This window comes from Mesoplodon mirus (genome assembly GCF_964341445.2).
Source record: "Mesoplodon mirus genome assembly, chromosome: 9".
In the NCBI taxonomy this organism is placed as follows: Eukaryota; Metazoa; Chordata; class Mammalia; order Artiodactyla; family Ziphiidae; genus Mesoplodon; species Mesoplodon mirus.
In genome coordinates this window covers 9,237,762-9,260,710 of record NC_138985.1, presented here as the reverse complement: position 1 = coordinate 9,260,710, position 22,949 = coordinate 9,237,762, and the positions used below count along the sequence as shown (strand labels likewise).

The window sequence follows — 22,949 nt, the reverse complement described above, 5'->3', positions numbered from 1 at the left end:
TTAAAGACATATGTGTAAAAAGCAACAAGTCAGCCACTTGAAAATTAAAAACAAGCACTGGCCTAAATAGCTGGTCCGAGGAGAAAATTAATACAATAACGGTCTCTGGACAGTTAGGTCAATGAGCACCATCTCTCGTGGAGAGAGGTAACACAAAGCAAGAGGAATGACAGGAGAACTAACACGGCCGTGACTCCTGCCCCGTCTACAGAGGAAAAAAGAAATTATATAAACAATGTGAATCCAGCCTTGAACCAGAAGGAAGGAAATCTGGTCAAAAACAAACCAGAAAGCAAAACATGACAAAATTTATGAAAATCCAAGAAAGATAATGAAAGACAAAATTCTTTAAAATACAATTTAAAAACCCACCAATACACAAAATTTTAATGAAAAAAAGAATATAATGATTTTTTTTCATTATACGGTAATGTTATAGGCATTAGTAAAGAAAGAAATCTGGTAATTTCAATGAAATTATAACTTTCATTAGAAATATATACCCAAATCAGAATAAACTAAAAAATAAATCTTACGATCAAATTGAGTAAAACCCACCCTCCTTCCGCCTATATATTTCCAATATAAAGAAAACCATGTACTTGTTTGGACCAGGCCCTGGGCTAACTGCGTCTATGGATTTGTGTGTGTATGATTCCCACTGTTTACAAGAGGAAATGACGCAGGATGGTCAAGGTCCCAGGGCCAGTGAGATGGGAAGGACTGAGGAAGGTAAGAGAGCTCAGTCCACAAGTCCAATCCCTTAACCAGAACCCAACAGCCCTGTGGTTTTCAGATTATGAACAGGCAGCACAGGTATCACCTGGGAACTTGTTAAAATACAAACGTCAGCCCAGACCTGGGCCTACTAAATCAGAGACTTTGGGAATGAGGCCTGCAAAGCAACATGTTTTTCAGGACTGTCAGGCGGTACACTCGGGCCGACCCGGCGCCCTCCACTGGGCTGCACGGCAAATCCATTCCGGGAGTTTTTAAAACTCCAATTACCTGGGCTGGACCCCAGACCAGTGAAAACAAGATCTCGAACTGGGAGAAGGGGCGTTGTTTTAAGCTCCTTGGGCGTTTCTGATGTTGAGGACCACTGCTCTCATCTTTTTCTTTTACAATTATTATTCCTTTTTTTTTTATGATGTTGGCAAGGGGAAAAAATGGGAGAAAACTGCCACAAAGCTTTGAAGAATCACACCTCTCTTTCTGGGGGCTGGTGGGGGGGGGACCCTACAACTACGAAGCTGTTTGAAGTGAAAAATACACTCAGCTTTCAAAATGGCCATAACTGAACGCTAAGGGCTAAATTCCCAACTGGAAGCTTGTGCCCCGTATGTTTTTGTCTTTGAAAAATCTATTATTTTTTCTTATGCAAATAGAAAGAATCCCTTTTAGAAGGCCAGTTTTCGCCTTTCTCCATCAGGCATTGGTGGAAGGGCAGGGGGAAGGTGCAGGTTAAACAGCCATCAGAACTACCTGCAGCAAAGAATGACCCCAGTGGGCTTCCCTGGTGGTGCAGTGGTTGGGAGTCCGCCTGCCGATGCAGGGGACACAGGTTCGTGCCCCAGTCCGGGAAGATCCCACATGCCGCGGAGCGGCTGGGCCCGTGAGCCGTGGCCGCTGAGCCTGTGCGTCCGGAGCCTGTGCTCCACAACGGAGAGGCCACAACAGTGAGAGGCCCGTGTACCGCAAAAAAAAAAAAAAAAAAAAAAAATGGCCCCATCATTGCAAACTGTGTGTCCTTAGGGACCAGGGTCTAACTCTGACCATGTGTGCGAGCAGGACCTAGGACTGCACGTCTCAGCACTTTGAGAGACTTGTTTGAAATATGCTATTTGAACTGTATGATCTCGCTTACACCTAGACTCTAAAAAACACAACAAGCTAGTGACTGTAACAAAACACAAGCAGACTCACAGATTCAGGGAACGAACTAGTGGTTACCAGTGGGGTCAGGGGGCAAGGTAGGGGTAGGGGATTAAGAGACACAAACTACTGAGTATAAAATAAATAAGCTACAAGGATGCATTGTACCACACGGGGAATAAAGCCAATACATACCCTCAACCAGGGCACTGGACTTTTGAGACATGTCCCCACCTCTGCAGCAGGAGCGTGCGGGCATGGAGGTCGTGCGTCGGGCACAAGACGGGATTGCTAAGCCGACGCTCAGACGAGGTGGCATCACTGGATGAGGTCAGGAGACAACAGAGGGAGGACAGCCACAGAGGATGGGCAGGCTGCACAGGGCAGAAGACCTGGGGACAGCACTGGACACAGAATCACGGGGGACCAGCACGCACACCACACACTGCCCTGCTCACGCTCACGTCTGCACAGACAAGGAGGACACCCGCCTGCCTTGGGTAAATGTGTGCCCTGGACAAGGTGAAACCCACACGGGCGCAGTGAAACCTAGACGATTCTGACACCTGTGAGCGTGGCCATCCCAGTGTCGCAGATGAGGGCACAGGCTCTGAGATGCTGGGTGACCTGCCCAGGGCCACACAGTCACACAGGACCTCATGGACGGGGAAGCACTGCGGGCCTGAGAGTCAGAGCAAAGGACGGATGGGGTGCCCCCCAACATTAGGGGATCCTGCGCCCTGCACGATCGGGGGACCTTGGAGGAGGGAGGGTGGGGCAAGAAGAAAAGCCATTATAATTTAAAATGTGGGTTACTCCCTAACTATCTCTGTCTGACTTACTTCACTCAGTATGACAATCTCTAGGTCCATCCATGTTGCTGCAAATGGCATCATTTCATTCTTTTTAATGGCTGAGTAATACTCCATTGTATACAATATACACATATGTACCACATCTTCTTTATCCATTCCTCTGTCGATGGACACTTAGGTTGCTACCATGTCCTGGCTATTGTAAATAGTGCTGCAGTGAACACTGGGGTGCACGTATCCTTTCGGACCATGTTTTTCTCCAGATAGTTTGGGAATGACATGTACACGCTGCTATAATTAAAATGAATAACCAACAAGGACCTACTGTATAGCACAGGGAACTCTGCTCAGTATTATGTAACAACCTAAATGGGAAAATAATTTGAAAAAGAATAGATACATGTATATGTGTAACTGAATCACTTTGCTGTACACCTGAAACTAACACAACATTGTAAATCAACTACACTCCAATATAAAATAAAAAGTTAAAAAAAAAATTTTTTTAAATGTAGATAACTTACATACAGATCTAAAATTGGGGTCCTTTGAAAAGAACTTCTCTTCTCTTATATATATATATTTTTTAATTCATTAATGTTTTGTTTTCACTATTGACATCATCACTTATAATCCTTGATTCTTGAGGTCCATGAATCACTATAAATTACTGACTGCCTCTGGGTAACTTCCAAGGGACAGATCTTTGCATATTAAAATTATAAAACAAGAAAAAAAATGATAAAACAGGAAACAGAAATTAAGAGACTAAATCAATTAAGTCAAAAAGGGGAAGGACCTCCCCGGCAGTCCTGTGGTTAGGACTCGGCGCTTTTCACTGCCGTGGCCCCAGTTTCAATCCCTGGTCGGGGAACTAAGATCCTGCAAGCCTCGCAGCACAGACAAAAAAAAAAAAACAGGAGGGGGCACGACCAAGATGCCACCCCCACTGCCAGCCACACCACCCACCGTCCCAGAAGCACAATCTTCACGTGGGAATAAGTGACATTAACACCAGCGGGAACCAGAACACTCAGATGTGGCCTTGCCGTCTACAAACCTGATTCCGTAATTTTTGAGAAAGTGGTTCAAACTTCATCAGAAAACCCCAGGATGCTCTATAAAACAGCCCTTGGATTTCATACTCTACAAAATATATATACTCCAAAATCCCCCCAATCAACACCTAAGAGGAAAGCACTGTCACTATAATAAAACACAGACCACTGACTAGAGACTTCTTTTCTCCTAAAGAAAACTTGAAAAAAAGCCCTAAGAGGTTATATCTAAAGCACACTTCCCAGATTCTGGACGGAGGTCTCTCGTTAAATTACAAAATACTGAAGATGGTGGCATCAGATCTTCTTAATTTCATTCTTTCAATGAATCTCATAAAAGGCCTGAGCTTCCCTCTCTTCCCAGCCAGCCCCGAGCCCAGTGCTGGAGCTGGAAGAGCGTCAGGTGCCTTGAGGACGGACGTGGGCACCTGCACCCACACGCCCCATGGGAGCAAACAAGCGGCTGCACCGCAGAGCTGCCCATGATGGCAAAATGCTGGAAACAACCTCGCAGCCTAAAAACACCAAGCTGCTTGGATTACAAATACTGATGTGGCAACAAGAAACAATAATATATAATCTCCAAAATATACAAACAAGTCATACAGCTCAATATCAAAAAAAAAACAACCCAATCAAAAAATGGGCAGAAGATCTAAAGAGACATTTTTCCAAAGAAGACATACAGATGGCCAAAGGCTCCTGAAAAGATGTTCAACATCACTCATTATTAGAGAACTGCAAATCAAAACTACAATGAGGTATCACCTCACACTGGTCAGAATGGCCATCATCAAAAAACCTACAAATGATAAATTCTGGAGAGGGTGTGGAGAAAAGGGAACCCTCCTACACTGTTGGTGGGAATGTGAACTGATACAGCCACTATGGAGAACAGAATGGAGGTTCCTCAAAAAACTAAAAATAGAGCTACCATATGATCCAGCAATACTACTTCTGGGCATTTATCTGGAGAAAACCATACTTCAGAAAGATGCATGCACCCCAACGTTCATTGAAGCACTATTCACAATAGCCGAAACATGGAAGCAACCTAAATGTCCATCGACAGATGAATGGATAAAGAAGATGTGGTACATATATATAATGGAATATTAGTCATTAAAAAGAACGAAATAATGCCCTTTGCAGCAACACGGATGGATCTAGAGATTATCATACTAAATGAAGTAAGTCAGACAGAGAAAGACAAACATCATATGATATCGCTTATAGGTGGAATATGAAAAAAGGTACAAATGAACTTATTTACAAAACAGGAATAGACTCACAGATATAGAAAACAAACTTATGGTTATCAATGGGAAGAGAGGCGGGGAGGGATAAATTAGGAGTTTGGGATTAACAGATATACACTACTGTATATGAAACAGATAAACAACAAGGACCTATTGTATAGCACAGGGAACTATATTCAATATCTTATAATGAAAAAGAATCTGAAAAAGAATATATATATATATATATATAACTGAATTACTCTGCTGTACACCTGAAACTAACACAACATTGTAAATCAACTATACTGCAATTAAAAATAAACAAACAAATAAACAAGATGGTTCCCTAGGCAGGTGCCCCAAGGTATCGGGGGCGACGCAGAGCAGAGAAGAGAAAACAGAGGGTCAGCACTCCTGCCACTGGGGTAGCAGAGACCTCTCAGGAGACTACTGACAGCCAGCAGCAGGGCTGCCCTTGGGGGCAGGGGCTTACTTTCCCCCACAAGGCCCTTTGGACCCGTAAAATGTTGCACTAAGTCCCCGAATCACCTACCCCCCAAAATAAGCGAGCCCGATAGCTGTATTTTAATTCTTAAAAGAATTGATGCAGCTCGAGCTTCTGAAACTTTGCCATGATTGTTAGCGAATCCAGCAAAGTATATCATTTTTTTTTTGACTGTCATAGCATCAGATTCATATAAACTACGGGTCAGAAGAGCAAGCCTTGCTTCTGCTTGGTCTACAGAGCAGAAAGGTGCACAGCTCAGGATCTGAAGTGCATGTCAGAGAGGGGCCTGGAATCCGGTCACAGCACACAAGGCCACCCCGAGTGACACTGGGGACAACAGCTGTAACGCTGCCAACTGGCAGCGTGTCCTGTGTTGGGATGTTTCCGCCAGTTCTGACCAGCATAGACGCTGGACTTACTCTTAGATGTCACGGCCCTTTCAATACATCAGTCTAACCCTACCCCCAAGCCCTGCCTTGTCCACCGCCTTGACAATTTGGGGGCAAACAAATAATCTTACTTTTAAGTCTTTTAATTCAGTGCTTCATCAGTTCACACTTAGCAAAAAGCCCTGACATGTGAAGCCCTTCTAAGCGCTTGCCGGGGAGGTGTCGTCTTGGCCTAGAAATGTCTCGGGGGAGCTCTCAGTCCCAGCTCAGCCTGGAGACCCTAAGTGATCCTCCTGTGGAAGATCTATTTCTGAGCTGTATTCCCCGCTTCCAGAGTCCTCCACACGCCGATCCAGCAAACCCAGGATTCACACATCCTAAGTCACTCTCCAGGGTGGCGTTATTAGGTGTTCACTCTCATTCCCATGGGAGATGACACGGGTTCATCTAATTGTGACCATCAGGCCATGGGGGCTGGAAAAGAGGAGATGCTCCAGGAGGCCACTGTGCATCCCTCCCCTGGGACCAGGGCCGGAGCTTCAAGTAATCTTCCACCCACAGTGCCTGCGATGAATACACAGTCTGGGCTGCAAACCTTCTCATGTTATTCTTGGCCAGTAGCACAAGGTGAAAGGTGACCAGGTCACACGACCACACAACTGAACAGTGACCGCCATCTAGGTTAACTTAATGTCACGCTGCTAGGAGACCCTGTAATTCCAGGGCTCTGACTGCCTAAGGCTGGATCTGGTAACAGCAGCCTTGGAATTTTAAGCTTCTTGAAGATGTGCGCCTTTTTGTTGCCTTAAGGGTCCCGGGGCAGGGGATTAGATTGGGTTTATTGTATCTAGTTTAGTTACAGGAAGTGTCCATAGCTTCAAAATAACCCAAATAAATTCACTTTAAATACATCAGTTTTAATTAAAAAATAAAGTCTTCAGGGGCTTTCCTGGTGGCACAGTGGTTGAGAGTCTGCCTGCTGATGCAGGGGACATGGGTTCGAGCCCCAGTCCGGGAAGATCCCACATGCTGCGGAGCAACTAAGCCCGTGCGCCACAGCTACTGAGCCTGTGCTCTAGAGCCCGCGAGCCACAGCTACTGAGCCCACGAGCCACAACCACTGAAGCCCACACACCTAGAGCCCATGATCCGCAACAAGAGAAGCCACCACAATGAGAAGCCTGCGCACCGGAATGAAGAGTAGCCCCCACTCGCCACAACTAGAGAGAGCCCGCGCACAGCAACGAAGACCCAGTGCAGCCAAAAATACATGAATAAAAAGTCTTCCCTGATAAAGAATTGCAACGTTTTCTTCTTGGTGTAACTTGCTAACTCCCCACGGAGGGAGAGACGTTGCTCCCTCTGAGGAAGCATCTGTTTTCTTCTATTCCAAGGACCCAGATTCCAGTGAACTAAGGGAAGAGTCCACACTGCCGGGTCACAAGACAACCGAGACCACGCCACAGGACGATGCTCAGAGGGTCTTTCCCAGGCAGCAAAAAGGATAACGTCAGCCACCAAGGGACCTCCCTGCACTTGGGATCTTTCATTCAACCTGGGTCTTCACGTTTCCCACGACAGCCACGCTGACTGTTCTTCTAGTACCCTGAAGCTCCCCCGACATGTCCTGATGCCTGCCCCCTCCCCAGGCAGAGAATGTAAACCCCTCCAGGGCGGTCAGGGGACCAGCCAGCCCGCTGCTCACTCCAGGCCCCCTGCCCCTCTGTGCTCCTGGCCTCAGGCCAAGGGGCCAACAAGTGTGCCTGTGCTTTTCCCGCTTTAGGAAGGACTGGGTGCGGGGCAGGTGGGGCGGGGGGCGGAGGGTGGGGGCGTTGTCTCGAGCAGTCCTCTCTCAGCTTTACTGTCTGTTCGCATCCGTCCACAAACGTTGATAAAGTATTTTCTAAACCCAATGCCTTCCTCCCTCAAATCAACGTGCTCCCTCCAAGCCCCAAGTTCTCTGGTGACGCTATCTCAAAAGGCCTCCAAACACCTGCCAAACAACCCTCCTCCTCTCTGGGTCCCAGGCCCACGGCCGACTGGCTTCACAGCAACTCTTCCTGCTGGGGCTTCCCTGTTGGCGCAGTGGTGGAGAATCCGCCTGCCAAGGCAGGAGACACGGGGTTCCAGCCCTGGTCCGGGAAGACCCCACATGCCGCATAGCAACTAAGCCCGTGCGCCACAGCTACTGAGCCTGTGCTCTAGAGCCCGCGAGCCACAACTACTGAAGCCCACGAGCCACAGCTACTGAAGCCCGTGCGCCTAGAGCCTGTGCTCCGCAACAAGAGAAGCCACCGCAGTGAGAAGCCCGCACACTGCAACGACGAGTAGTCCCCGCTCACCACAACTAGAGAGAGCCCACGTGCAGCAACGAAGACCCAACACAACCAAAAATAAACAAATAAATAAATAAATAAATTTACTTTTTAAAAAGGTCCACATCAAAAAAAATCTTAAAAATAAAAAGAAACTCTTCCTGCCGATCACAGGTGCTTCTGTGGGCTCTCCAGCCCCTGACACCATCCTACACGAGTCGCGTTTTCCGAGTGATGCCTCTGCACCCTGCCAACCACTCCCAGCTTCTAGCTCCGCAGGGACGTGGCTTAAGTGTCCTCTCCCCGCCCTGCCCTCTGGGGAGCACCTGCCGCAGCTCCCACGGCCCAGAACCGTCCCCATACGGGTCCCGACCCGCCAACAGCTGAGTGACGCCCCCGTACACCTGCCCCTCCTGCAGGGTCCCAGCCTGGTTGATGGGTCATTAAGTGCCCCCCTCCCCCTCCTCCACTCTATGGACCTCTGCAAGCCTGGCCCCTCCCTCCTCTGCCCCGCTGGCCATTCTCAGTACCCGGGGATCACCCCGCAGGACCCTGATTCTTAACTCTGGTCTCACACTAGAATCCCGGGAGACCTTTCCAAATCCCGCTCCAAGCCCCACACCCCAGTCCCTCTAACTTGCCTGCAGCCAGACCTGGGCACAGGTCCTTTACTTAAAGAACTGTCCAGGTGACCCATGAGGGGTGGTCAGAGTGAAAGGTGGTGGATTCAGCTTCAAACTCCTCACAGCCCGGAGATCTCCGGATACCTGCCCTCGAGCTGCATCGGAGCATTCTTAATCCAACTGGGAACACAGGTACTTTTTTATTCCAATACGGCTGGAAACAACCTAAATGCCTGGCTCTAGGGACATGTGCGCAGGTCAGTATGTGTGCGTGTAAGTACACGGACCCCACTTACGTGCGCACATGCCATCAGGGTACCTGTGGGAGTTGATGTACACGGGGTGGTGGCCACGAACAGGATACTGCTTGGACGTTTCTACTCTGTGGGAAAACCCCGAACCCCCAAGGTTATCCTTTCTATCCTGCAAGCCAGACCTCCTCCTTGCTTTCCCAAATCCACCGGCCAGGCCTCTGCTGCTGAACGGGCTCTGCCGGGCCAGGGAAACAGGTCAGGCCCCGGTCCCCCCCACATCACCGCACCCCCTGCCTCCTGGGACCCCAGGAGGTCATGTCCACTGCTGCCCTCCTCGCCCACCGGCCCCCCGTCCCCCATCTCCTTAGCGGGTGACTCCCAAGTCCTCTAAATAGCGGGGGTCCCAGCACCCACGGCTCAGACCTCCTCCCTCCCTCCCCGGGCTCACCCACCTTCACCACCGTAAATCCATCGGAAGCCACGGGCGCTCTCGCCAGGCCTCCACTGCCAACTCGCCCTGAATTCTACGGCCACGCACACAACTGCCCTGCCCCCCACCACTCAGCTGTGTGCCGGCCTCTCAGACCCAAGTGTTCAAAGTCAAAGTCCCGGTCCTCCGGCAGTCACCACTTCTGCATCCCAGCAGAAACGCCTCCGTCTGCTTGCTCAGCCAGACTGGGATGCCACCCTGATTCCACCTTCTTCCACAAACCCCTGCAATGGATCCAGACTCAACCACTTCCCCCGACTGCATCTGGTCCAAGCACACCATCCTGCTGCCGGGCTTCTCGGCATGCTTCCAGGGACCTGCATCTCTCTCAGAGTTAGAGTGATGTCCTCAAGATAGGCTCTGCATCCCCACCAGCCTCTGCTGGGATGACGTGGGAGGGGAGGAGGGGAAGGCACGGAGGAGGGTCGGGGAGAAGGACTGACCAGAGGACCACAGGAGAGGTCAGACCAGGTCTGAGAAGTAGGCCTTCCCACTTCTACTCAGGAGAACAGCTCTGCTGGATCAAAGCCTCAGAGGAGTGCAGGAGGAAAAGAACACCACTTGGCTTCACATAAAACCCACTGAGTCCACTGTGAGGTCTTTTCACGGTAAAGGGACATGGGCGGCGGGCATGCTGCCCTGTGAAGAGCAAGGACAAGTGGGCAGAGTCGTGCCCCCCGCCTGTGACCCGGAGGAGATTCCGGTCCCGCTCTCCGTCGTGCCACCCCGAGTGACGGACCGCTGACACGGGGCGGGGCTGTCACCACCACTGCCCTGCGCTTCAAATCCATGTGAAAGACCAGATCACTCACTGCTTCCTTATACCATTTCCAGCTATTTTAAAACGCAGGCTATATTTACCCCAGGTAAAGTCTTCCCAGTTTAGATACAAACTAGCCCCAAATGTTAGAGGAAAATTTATCCAAAGGGTTTCATCTGCAAGAGATGAGCTAAATGTATGTACCCAACTCACAGAAAACAGGACCCAGGAGAGGTCCTCTGGCCTCTGTGTGCAGATGTGAATAACCTGCTACCTGGGGGGGGGGGGTGTGCAGGGGGAGGGGTGCAGGGCAGAAGCAGACCCCCATTAACAAAAAACACATCGCCCTCCCCATCCTCGGAGGTCCCGGGGAGCTGGGTAGTTAACGAAGTCCCGGGCAGGCAGGTGGGCGGGTGGCAGGTGGGGCTGCCTGGAGTAGCACAGTGTCTGGGGGACGGGGGGTGCACAACCAGGAGGGGACACCCGAGGGGTCCAGGAAGCCTGCCCAGGCCCCTGCCCAGACTCACTCGGCAGGACTGACACCTGGGCACCGGCGTGGCCTCACAGGGAGATGGGGACACACCTGACATCACACGCTTCCCAGCACCTGAGCCCTGTGCGCCCCGGGCAGGGGTGCGACACTGGACGGTACACACCGACCTGTACATCATCCCACGAGGTCGTGATGGACACGAATAAGGACTGCGGTGTGCAGGGAAGGCTGCCTGGTGGCTGTGCGGGTTGAGTTTGGGAAAGTGGAAGAAACTGGGGAGAGGTAGACAGGCAGAGGATGGAGCACTGACGGTCGAGGCCGGTCCAGGGAAAACACAACGGCATCCATTCCAGCCACAGGCTCTGAGGTCAAACAATTCTGCTTTCACGGACAAGGCAAAAGGGGAAAAGCTGCTGGGGCACTTCTTTCAAAAACATCCTGCAAAATCACAACTTCCGCTTTAGGAAGTAGTGCTAAATTAAAATACATATTTGAAAAACCTCTTGTTTTCTCCCTCAGAATAGGTTGAATGGGTTCACACTCTACAACCTAGATGAAGCTAAAAATTCTTCAAACTCCAAAGTTCTAGATATTGACAAACATATTCATCTATTTTGTATGAAATTTGGCTTTGGATTACAAAATCCTTTATTGTATAATTACGAAATGGAATTTTAAATTGTTTTGTTTCAAAACAAAAAAAGATTTGTATCTACTCTGGTCATGCCACGCCCACATTATCAGAGTCACTAAAAATAGGCACAAGGAATTTTTCTTCTGGGGTTCGCATAATTCGCAGGATCTGTCATTTTCAAGGCAATATTTTCCTCCATTGGTTCTAAGAACTGCAATAGCTAAGAAAGTAATACTCTCCTGATGAAGTCACCCAAATCCATCATGTGCCCTCTGGGCCTCACACACCAACTTGTGTGTCTAAGGAGTAATTCGTCAAAATAACCCTCAACGGTACAAAGAAACAGCACCTTTGAAATGCTCCCTCTGCCCTCCTCCAGCCCGTCTTCGGGCCACAGTGCTGATATTTCTGAAAGCATGAAGCGCCTTTAAATGGAGCTCTTTTATCAGTGTGTACTTATCACAAACCTCATTGCATGTGATTACATTCCTCCATCTTCCTTTGATTGAGACTCTAACCTGAAACAAACCAATCCTCCTTTCAACTAAGAATGGACTGTAAAGGCCTGTGGACCCCGGGACTTGTGACTAATATTGTCACCCGGCTCCCCCACTCGCAGGAAGAAAAAAAGGAAAATCTGTTTCTGGAAAACAGCTGGACTGTCTGGCCTGCAGACTACCCGGGAGGCCGGTGGCCGCTCTCCATGGAGAAGCTCCCTAGAAGGAGCCCCCTCCTCTGCTACCCAGGGAGCCAAGCTCCCCCAGGAGGTACCACAGCAGAAAGACCATTGCAAAACTTCGAAGATGACCATGAGCAACATCTTGGGAAATGTGGCTCTGACCACTCATATGTCAAACCTATTTGGAAAGCTGAATGCACGACCATCATTGGATAAGGACCAAAGATCAAAAACAGGAAGTTTCCTTACTCGTTTCTACCTGAGCAGGTGCACACGTGAAGGTTCCCACTGCCGTTCTTCTTCAAGCCTCCACTGCCGGGCAGCCCTGTTCAGCAGAAGCTTCCATGGTTACAAACAGGTCGAGACACTGAGACACTGAGCAGGGCTAGGGTATGCTTGCCTTAATTCCAAATAACCAACCGCAGGCAGAAATACACAGGTAGTTCTCAGGCTTAGGGTCGGTCCACTCCCCAACATGTGGAGCCAAGTCAAGCCCACTGTCGAGGCCAGAAGGGCTAAGTTGTTTTTTTTTTTTGCGGTACGCGGGCCTCTCAGTGCCGTGGCTCCTCCCCTTGCAGAGCACAGGCTCCGAACACGCAGGCTCAGCGGCCATGGCTCACGGGCCCAGCCGCTCCGCGGCACGTGGGATCTTCCCGGACCGGGGCACGAACCCGTGTCCCCTGCATCGGCAGGCGGACTCTCAACCACTGTGCCACCAGGGAAGCCCAGGACTAAGTTTTTATAACACAAAGATCCACGAGTCCCCAGTCTAATGTTGCTGGCCGCTTTCCTAGGAGGACAAAGACAGCAGACACCCGAGATGATGGATCTCTCCAGGCCGCAGACTCTGCCTGCATGGACCTCCGCGTCCCGTCCCGTGAAAATTTGCTGCTGATGGGGACGGGCCCTCCCAGACCACAGTCTGGGCTATCTGAGAAGAAAGCTAAGATAAGCTCTCTATGCTCTCAGGAATCATCTCTAACCATCTGAAACATGAGTAAAGTCAACAAAATAAGGGTCGATTCAGGGCATCCACAGTGCTTTGGCCCCTAACACTTACAGTCAGGCTTGGCAAGAGTGAGAGAGGTGGGGCTTCCCTGGTGGTGCAGTGGTGAAGAGTCCGCCTGCCAACGATGGGTTTGAGCCCTGGTCCAGGAAGATCCCACATGCCGTGGAGCAACTAAGCACGTGCGCCACAACTACTGAGCCTGCGCTCTAGAGCCTGCAAGCCACAACTACTGAGCCCGTGCGCCACAACTACCGAAGCCCACGTGCCTAGAGCCTGTGCTCCGCAACAAGAGAAGCCACCGCAATGGGAAGCCCGCACACGGCAACGAAGAGTAGCCCCTGCTCATCGCAACTAGAGAAAAGCCCACGAGCAGCAACGAAGACCCAACACAGCCAAAATTAAATAAATAGATAAATAAATAAAATTTAAAAAAAAAAAGAATGAGAGAGGTGGAGGTCCACACATGTCTAGAGCTGTAACGGGGGGGACCTCTCTGTCTTGGTGCCTCGTCCCTGCCTCAGCCGGCCTTGGACATCGTCTTCCTGACCAGTCCTACCCCTGCTCTCTCCCTGACCAGAAGGCAGACGACCGAGCCGGCAGACCCACAGCCATGCCCCAAACCAGACAGCCCAGACCTCGGCAGGAGGAGACGAGGTCCAGAAGGGAGGGGAAGGAGGGCAGGGCCTCCTACGCGCCCAGAAGGAAGGACCCGTGCGGTGAAGAGTGCAGCTGTATCGGAACCGCAAAAAACCCGGAAACGGTGCAAAGGTCTACTGACAGGTGGATGGATAAAACCATTGTGATGGAGTCACACAAAGGAACACTGCTCAGCAATAAAAAGGAACACGCTCTTGCTACAACACAGATGCATCTCAAAATAATGATGCTGAGTGAGACAGGCCAGACAAAATAAATCAGTCGCCTTTATGTAACATTCTAGAAAATGCAAACTCATCTATTGTATCAGTTTTCGGTTACAAATACATTTTAGCAATATGAGATCAGTGAATAGTGGGGATGGGCTGTATCTAGTTTTATTGGTGCCTTGGTGTCCTTGTCTATAAAATGGGTAGAGTTTATACCCACTTCAAAGGCTGTTGTGAAGACCCCACGAGTTAATCTACAGAACCACCAGCGAGAGCCCCTGATACACGTGTGCACAGGGCACTTTATTACTATTGCTGTCCTTTGTGTCACCGTCATCTGGTCTCTGCGCCTCCTCTCTCCATAGAGCCATGCTCTGCATGGCTATCTACTGCCTGCAGCCCCCACTATCTGTGGACAGTGCAAGGACCAGGCCAGGCATGACTCCACCACGTCCTGTGACATCAGGGGCGCCCCAGAGAGGCCGAACCTGAGCTGAGAACACTGGATTTAGATCCCTATTACTTATCGCAAATAACACATCAACTGCTTTTTGCCTGTAGCACACTTTGTCCAAATTTAATTTTTTTTCTTTTTTTTTTTTGCGGTACGCGGGCCTCTCACTGCTGTGGCCTCTCCCGTTGCGGGGCACAGGCTCCGGACGCGCAGGCTCAGCGGCCACGGCTCACGGGCCCAGCCGCTCCGCGGCATGTGGGATCTTCCCGGACCGGGGCACGAACCCGTGTTCCCTGCATCGGCAGGCGGACTCTCAACCACTGTGCCACCAGGGAGGCCCCAAATTTAACTTTGACATTGACTATCACTGCTTAAAAGCACAAAGCTTCAAGAAATAATGCCTGTTACCTTACACTTAAATACTCAAAGAGCCAGCATTCTCAGCAATTTATCAATACTTAATATTTTAGAGGACACGTTGAGTTGTCTTGAGAAGCTCTTGCTTTGTAGCTATACTGGTCGTCGCCAAAATAAGGGCACCGAGATTTCCCGAGTGGCGATCAGGTCTTCTCCCAACTCTAATGAACGGAAACACTGGCAAGAAATAGCTTCTGGCTTTGAGCCGGGGAACGGCGGCAGCGATGAACTCGCAGCTCGAAAAGAAATGCGAGCCTGATGAGTTATCAGCCGTTGTTCCAGTCTGAGTCCTGAGGATTAAAAACTGCCCACTTTACGAACACTGGGCTTCCAACAGGTATTGGCAGAATTCTGACATTTAGCTTCATCTTTCGGCTGAACCTCCCAAGCAGCCGATGACTCATCTCTGACCCTCCTCCTGAAACTCAACCACTGTGTGGGGATAAGAGATTCTGAAGAGGAAACCTTGACGGCCAAAGTGGAGAGGTCCAGTCCCAGAAAGGATGGACACAGCACTGTTACCACCAGAGGAAGTCTGCAAGGGGTGGAGGGAACGGCAGCCTGGGGGCCTCAGGACACGAGGAAGAGCCAGCGGTGAGGGCCTGGGCTTCTTTATCACCCCCAGGACAGCACGTGTGAGGAGTCTCCAGCCAGGAACCACCCACAGGCTCAGCCAGCAGAGGCGCCAAGACAAAACACTAGTTCAAAAAGATACATCCACCCCTGTGTTCACAGCAGCTCTATTCACAGTAGCCAAGACATGGAAACAACCTAAATGTCCATCGACAGATGAACGGGTAAAGAAGATGTGGCGCATAGATACAACGGAATACCACTCAGCCATGAAAAAGGAAGGAAATAATGCCATTTGCAGCAACGTGGATGGACTAGAGATTGTCATACTAAGTGAAGTAAGTCAGAAAAAGACAAATATCATATGATATCGCTTATATGTGGAATCTAAAATATGATACAAACGAACTTATCCACAGACCCACAGACACAGAGAACAGATTTGTGGTGGCCAAGAGGGAGAGGGGGTGGGGGAAGGAAGGAGTGGGAGTTTGGGATGAGCAGATGCAAACTATTATATATAGGATGGATAAACAACAAGGTCCTACTGTAGAGCACAGGGAACTATATTCAATATCCTGGAACAAACCATAATGGAGGGCTTCCCTGGTGGCGCAGTGGTTAAGAATCCTCCTGCCAATGCAGGGGACACGGGTTCAAGCCCTGGTCTGGGAAGATCCCACATACCACGGAACGGCTGGGCCCGTGAGCCATGGCTGCTGAGCCTGCGCATCTGGAGCCTGAGCTCCGCAATGGGAGAGGCCACAGTAGTGAGAGGCCTGCGTACTACAAAAAAAAAGAAATCTTTTCTTTGACACCCACGCTACTCCAACCACAGGGCAAAGGAGAAGTGCTCCCACCCACCCCCGTCTCAGCAGGAGGCAGGAGCCAACCGCCCTCCCCTCCCCGCCCTGGCTTGGAGGAAGCAGGCGGCCACACTCAGATCCTCTGCGTGATGCCAGCCGGCCGGGTAGAGGCTGATCTTCTACCTCCCACCTGGAGGAAGCAGACACCCAGCTCCCCTGCAGGGGCAGTGCCAGCTTTGCCTCCAGCCCTGCCCACGCCAGGGGAACAGGGGGTGAGAGGAGGGGCCAACCGGCATTTCTTCCCCCTCCCCCATCTTCTGGGCCAGCAGGGTCCGTTGGGAACTGCGTTGCACCCGAGCACCTGCACCTGGTCTCGGGGGCCCAGGGGCGCGGTGCTCTGGGGAGGCGTCAGGGGGGCTGAGGAGCTGGACTCACACCCAGGAGCGGTGAGGGGCGTGGTCACCAGGGGGCACCCAGGGCCCTGAGGAAGCAGACGTCCACCCTGCAAGGCCCGTGTCTTCACGTCAACAGGGAAGCTCCCCACCAAGGTTACACAGGCTCCAGTCACCCCGCGCAAACCCAGGGTGCCCGGGACATGAGTGAAACCCACCTGTCGTACCAAGAACACAATAACTGCAACTCACGTGAGAAAAGACAGTCGAGAGACGCAGCCCTGGGAGGACCTCAGAGCAGCTTTCATAAACATGTTTCCACGAGAAATCACAAACACTCTCGAAAACAAAGCAAGCTGAAGGGCTGCATCTCCAGGCGACTCCAAAGCAGGGAGAAACTGATTATTTCTCTTCCTTCAACCTTAGCGACTTTTAGATTCTTTCCATCAGAGAATAATGTGCTAAGACAAGACCCCAACATATCTGGACCCAACAGAGCAAATCAGACATTTACTGAGATCCTGCCACGTGCGAGGTTGCGCTGGCTGAGCAGGGTCACGGAGACGCCTCACGAGCCTTGCTCTCTGGTTCAACCCAGCGATGCGGAGAGGCACAGGCAACATCACCAGCTCAGGGCAAGACGGGTTAAATACCCAAAATGAGACAGAAATAAAACAATATGGGTGCTCCAAAGAACGCGGGTACGGTGTAGACAGCAGACACACAGTGAACAGGGGGAAATGAGGGACGGGAAACAGAGAAGCAGAAATACAAGTGTCAGGGGAGCATGTTGATTCAGAAGCCAGAATACAAGAGGATGCCGAGCAAGGAAGGAAAGAAAGTGAAAGGAAGTTCTCCAGTGAGAACAAAACAAGCAACCAAAACATGGGGCCAGAGGACGGCGAAGCCGGGGTCCCAGGGGGCCGCAGCCCTGAAGGAAACACTCAGAAGCCTCTTTGGGACACAAGGTGGGAAAACGGAAATCGGACCCCAGGACCCCAAATCACGTGGGCCTCCTGACATGCTGTGAACCCTGCTGCCGTCTGATCCCCCTCCCCACGTCACCGCCCCCGGACCCGTGATTCCCATGGTGGGCTCACCTACGTCCAGGCGCTGGGTGCCCTGGCCGGACACTGCGTAACAAGCCTGTGGTGACAATAACCACTTCTCTAATTAGTCTCCAAATGGTCCCTCTTGGACCCTCTTATTTTGCGATGCAGCATCTTTCTGACACTCCAGGGGACCAGGTTCCACCCAACTCACAGATCCAACAGAACATGAGTGTTGTTTTGTTTTGTTTTTAACAAATTTATTTCTTTTCATTTATTTTATTTTTGGCTGCGTTGGGTCTTCGTTGCTGCACGCAGCTTGCTCTAGTTGCGGAGAGCAGGGGCTACGCTTTGTTGCGGTGCGCAGGCTTCTCATTGCGGTGACTTCTCCTGTTGCGGAGCACGGGCTCTAGGTGCGCGGGCTTCAGTAGTTGAGGCACACGGGCTTCGGTAGTTGTGGCACGTGGGCTTAGTTGCTCCATGGCATGTGGGATCTTCCCAGACCAGGGTTCGAGCCTGTGTCCCCTGTATTGGCACGCAGATTCTTAACCACTGCGCCACCAGGGAAGCCCCAGAACATGAGTTCTTAATGGAGTCTTGCTACTAAGGTGTGTTCCGTGTCTGCACACCAAGGTGGCCGCGGCGCCTAGTCAGACCTGGTACCAACCACATGGGTGCTAACGAGGAACTTACAGAATGAGCAGAAAAAAGTCAGGGAAGTGAGAACAAATCTACTAGTGGTTTCAATCAAACACATTATTTAACGTGCTCAGGTAAGCAGAGTCTAACTTTGGTCCAATGTGTTCCCTTTACTGCAGGGGCTCATCAAGGATGCAAAGGGGCTCCACCCTGCCCCCCAGAGGCTGGCACTGCCTTGGAGGAGATGCACATTTCAGATGGCCGATAGCAATGGCCTGAGCGTGGAGCCCACCCTGCCCCCCAACTCTCTGTCTGGCCAGGTCTAAGGGTGCAGTGTGCAGCCACAGAATAATACAAACTGGCTTTAAAAAGTTGAAGACTTTCTCATCCCTGGGGAAGCCCATCACGAGAGGTGTCATGGTGACACAGGGAAGAAACAGGGGCACGCTCACGCGGGGAGAGAGTCCAATTCAAGGAAGGGTTCTGGGGCTGAAAAAGTTTTGGAAATCCACTCCCCACCCCAGGGCAATCTTTGGGGCCACCCTTTAGTCACTGCACCTGTTGATCCCTCTGGGGACCGGGGCGGCCACAGACGCAGCTCCCCACCCTCGAGGGTCAGCGAGAGAAGCCCCAAGCGATGCCTTCCACACCAGCAGACCCCACTGCTTAAACTGCGTTGATAATTAGATTTCAAGCCCCAAACAGGATTAACTGTGAAACGAGGCTTCATTTCAATGTTGTGTCCATGCCGAGAGGTCCCTGGCCAGGCCGTCAGAACCCACAGGCTCACGTCTTTGCATTTGACTGATCCGACCAGAAGAAGGATAGGAGGTGTAGGCTGGTCAGGTGCTCCAAGAAGTGGGGTCTCAGGGTGCTCAGGGGTGTTTCTGGCCTTTTTCAGACGTGTCTCTCTGACACTGTGAAGGCTCGCCAGAAACAAACACAGTCCCCACCCTCCAGGCATCTCAGGACCACTCAGAAGGGCTCAGGGTCACAGATGAAGGGAAAGCAGCACAAAGGAGCAGACAGCCAGCGGTAGAGCATCACCCAGACCCCACGCCGCAGGGATCTTCCCTGCGCACCATGCAGTCCACGCAGAGACAAGACAAAGCCCCCGGTGGCCAGCACCCGCACGCTGGGCCTTGGACACCAAAGAGGTGGCGCTGTCATCAGCCACGAAGCTCGTGTGTTCACTATAATTCACTCTCCTGGGAGACTGGGCGCTTCTGTGACCTCTGTTCACCTCTGCTGGGAGAAGAGGGTAAAGCCCCCTGTTTCACAAAAAGCAGCCTGTCTGAAGGCACAAGCTGTTCACCACAAGGGCCATGAAAGTTTGACAAATTCGAGAAGCCTCACTGACTAAGAATGTCACACCCCAGGAAAAAATCAACTGTCCTGACCACCATCTGGAGAGAAACACGGAAAGTTCACATGTGCACTTTTTGAACTTGGAACAGGTTATGTACAATGTTATTCAGCCTCTAAGATAAGGCTGGCTCTTCAGGAAGCATCTGCTGAATGAAGCCGGTGAACACAAAGGATTAAAAACCCTTCTTTTCTGCTCTGTGGACAGTAAAGGAAACCCCGAGGGGAGTAAAAGGTCAGCAGGCAGGTAACAGGCAGGGAGAGGCGGAGACATGAGATGCGAAAGGGAGAGGGAGGCAAGATGGACAGAGCCACAGGCTTCACACCAGCACCGCGGGCCCCAATTCCCCAGCCCCGTCGGCCACTGTGTCCGCGGTTCGCCTCTGTCAGGGGGCAAATTCAAACAGCACCCTGTTAAAGCCCTAACATCCGGGACCTCAGAATGCGACTGTGCCTGAAGACAGGATCTTTAAAGATGTAATTAAGGTAAAACGCGGTCTTCACAGGGGCCCTGACCCCATATATGACCGGTGTCCTTAGAAGAGATGTAAGGACACAGGGAGAAGACGGCCATCCACACACCCAGGACAGAGAACTCAGAAGAAACCAGCCCTGCCCACACCTGGAGTTTGGACTTCTGGCCTCCAGGATTGCGAGCCAGAATGTGGTATTTGTTACGGCGGCCGAGCTGACTGATACACTCTCCAGTAGCCGCCATGCTCCCCGGAGCAAAGGCTCCCGCAGGCGCCTTTGCTGGAAGACCATTCCAACCTCAGTTCTCTAACTACCATCTCAGACCCACCAACAGCAACATAAGAATCCAGCCCCCGGGCGGCTGGGATCAGAGAGAAGGTCCGTCCACAGAGCGGCCACCTCCGGAAGCAGGGGGGCAGGGGGGCCGGCACCTGCCTGAGACCTTCATGATGTAGGTGCCCCCAGTGCAGTGCTAAAAGTAGGCAGACCCCCAAACACAGGGCTGGAAAACAGTCTGAGTACGGCCCTCACCCCGGTTCTGTTCTGGCCCAGCTCTAAAACTACCAGCTGCCAACTCTTGAGGGCTCATCTCAGAATAACCTGGGAGCAGACCATCACCCACTTTGCGGAAAGCAAGGGGGCTGGAGTGAGCGAGCAGAAGGGCAGGCGGCACAGAGCGGGGTCTGCAGGGCCTGGACCAACCCCCTCGAGACCTCCCACCCACACCCACCTCAGCTCAAAGATGGGAGAGGGGCGAAGCCACACAGCAGGTGGAGGCTCCCTGCAGAAACCCTGAAAGGAAGCGCCTAGTGAAATGCCTCTGCCTGCATTTACTGATGCAATAAGATGCATTTACCGATCTCCCCTTAATCAACCGTGAAGAGACCTGTCCCCTGCAAAGAAACCAAACAGAGCTTACCTGTCGGGGGTTTTCTGGGGCTCTGGGTGTCTGGTGGCCGCCTGGCTGGACCGAGAGGACCCAGGTGAGAAGCGGCGGCTGGTCACGGTCACGGGGCCGTCACCCCCTGCAGCCCCCTCCTCGGGCTCAGCATGGTGCCCAGCTCCAAAGCTAAAAGGCAAAGAGGCTGTCACTGAATGCGCTGAACTTGCACAAATGTGAACTGTATGCCCTGCGCCCAGGAATACAAGTTTTTAAAAAGGCCTCCAGAAGTTGTTTTTTTTCGAGGAGACCGTCTAAAAGACAGGCTCTTTGATTTGAAAGAAGTCCACAAGAAGCAGGTTTCTAGATGCCCCGTCAACTGACTGCAGGGACAAATGCCCACAGACGCCAGAAGAGCCACGCGAGGCCACTGGTCCCAGGTCACTGCCCTCGAGTTTCCCCTCCCACCCCCCCCTTACCCCCCGAAGCAGGCGGGTAGGGAACGGGCAGGCCTCCACCCACTTGCAAGGCCAAGTTTACCTGTCAGGCACGCTTAGGGCCCAAATCACAGCCCACGTCCTTCCCAGGTCCTCCCAGGCTGCAGCCCTCACACCACCCCACAGGGACCATCCTCATCTCAGACCAGGTTCCGGCCCACAGTTCTGGAAGGCTCTGCACGTGGCCCCTGCATGTTCCAAGGGAGGGAGTTCGAATCCTGTCTATTTCCTTCGATCCAAGGATCCAACTGCTATTTCTGGGGGCCGAGGCAGTGTTCTAGGGGTGGAGGAGACAGTGGAGACCAAGACAAAAGCTCGCCCTGCTGCAGGGGGGTGTCTGCTCACCCAGGCACCGCCACAGGGCAGAGGGCAGACAGACCGCCACCCGGAGGATTTTAGCGCACGGCCCTGGAGCACCGCTGAGCCTCCCCAAGCCCAAATGAAACGCGCTCACCCGAGGACTTAGCAGGGAGATCGGCACAGAGCAAAGGCTCCGTGGACGGGAGTCCTGAGCACCGTTGTGCCTGTTTATCTGAGACGGTCTGCTTGTGATATGGTGTCCTTGGGTGGAGAACACATCACTCAGGGAAGTCAAATTAACCCTGATCATTCAACAAGTGGAAGCAAAACCCACCCTGCCTCCGACCTGACACGGAAGACGTCACGGGTCCAGAACGTAGAAAACCACTGCAGAAGGTCCTGCTGGGCACAGCGGCGAAGAATCAGGCGTGGGAGCCAGAGAGCCTGCGCCACCTCCTGACCTCACCCCATCTCAGCGGCTGACCTGTGGGTGGATCACCCAACTCCCTAAGCCTCAGGGTCCCCGGCTACAAAATCGACACCAAGATAGTATATCCCTCCAGGGCTTTTATGAGGATGAAGTGAAGGCATGCATGTAAAGACTTAGGATCCAACACACAGTAAACGTGAGACAAATGCTAGTTACTGTGACTAGGACATGTCAAACAAGGCTCCCACTGCCAGCTGCTAAACATGTCAGCTACCTGCAAGTTGCAAAGGCTGATGTTGAGAGGTGATGCCGACGTTTTAGGGTCAAAAGGGGAGACACCTGACACAAGATTATTTGACTGCTCAAAGCTGAATATCACCTGTACAAGCAAAGGCACTGAATGAAAGGTCCTCCAAGAATTTGTAAGTCTGGAAAGTGTTATAATGTTTATGTCGAGCGGAACATCTCTAAATTCGAGTAGCTAAGCTGACCACAAGTTTTACAAAAAAAAAAAAAAAGGCTCATGGTCACACAGGCGTGAGGGTCTTTGAACAACGAGCTGGTGTGTCCGGCAAGGTCACCAGGTCACATAACGACAGTGTATCATACACGCCTGTCATCACCTCTAACCACCTCATTCTGAGAGGTCTCCCTCGTATCCAGA

General features: G+C 51.6%; 1 protein-coding gene across 4 annotated transcripts in view; it reads right to left on the bottom strand.

The window, feature by feature from the left end:
* The window catches only part of GRB10 (growth factor receptor bound protein 10), a 191,044-nt gene that overhangs the window by 135,567 nt on the left and 32,528 nt on the right, over positions 1–22,949 (bottom strand). For all 4 annotated transcript variants that reach the window (XM_082632732.1, XM_082632734.1, XM_082632733.1 and 1 more), the window contains exon 2: positions 21,098–21,247. The gene's annotated coding sequence lies outside the window, so the exon portion shown is untranslated. The remainder of the gene's footprint in view (positions 1–21,097; positions 21,248–22,949) is intronic.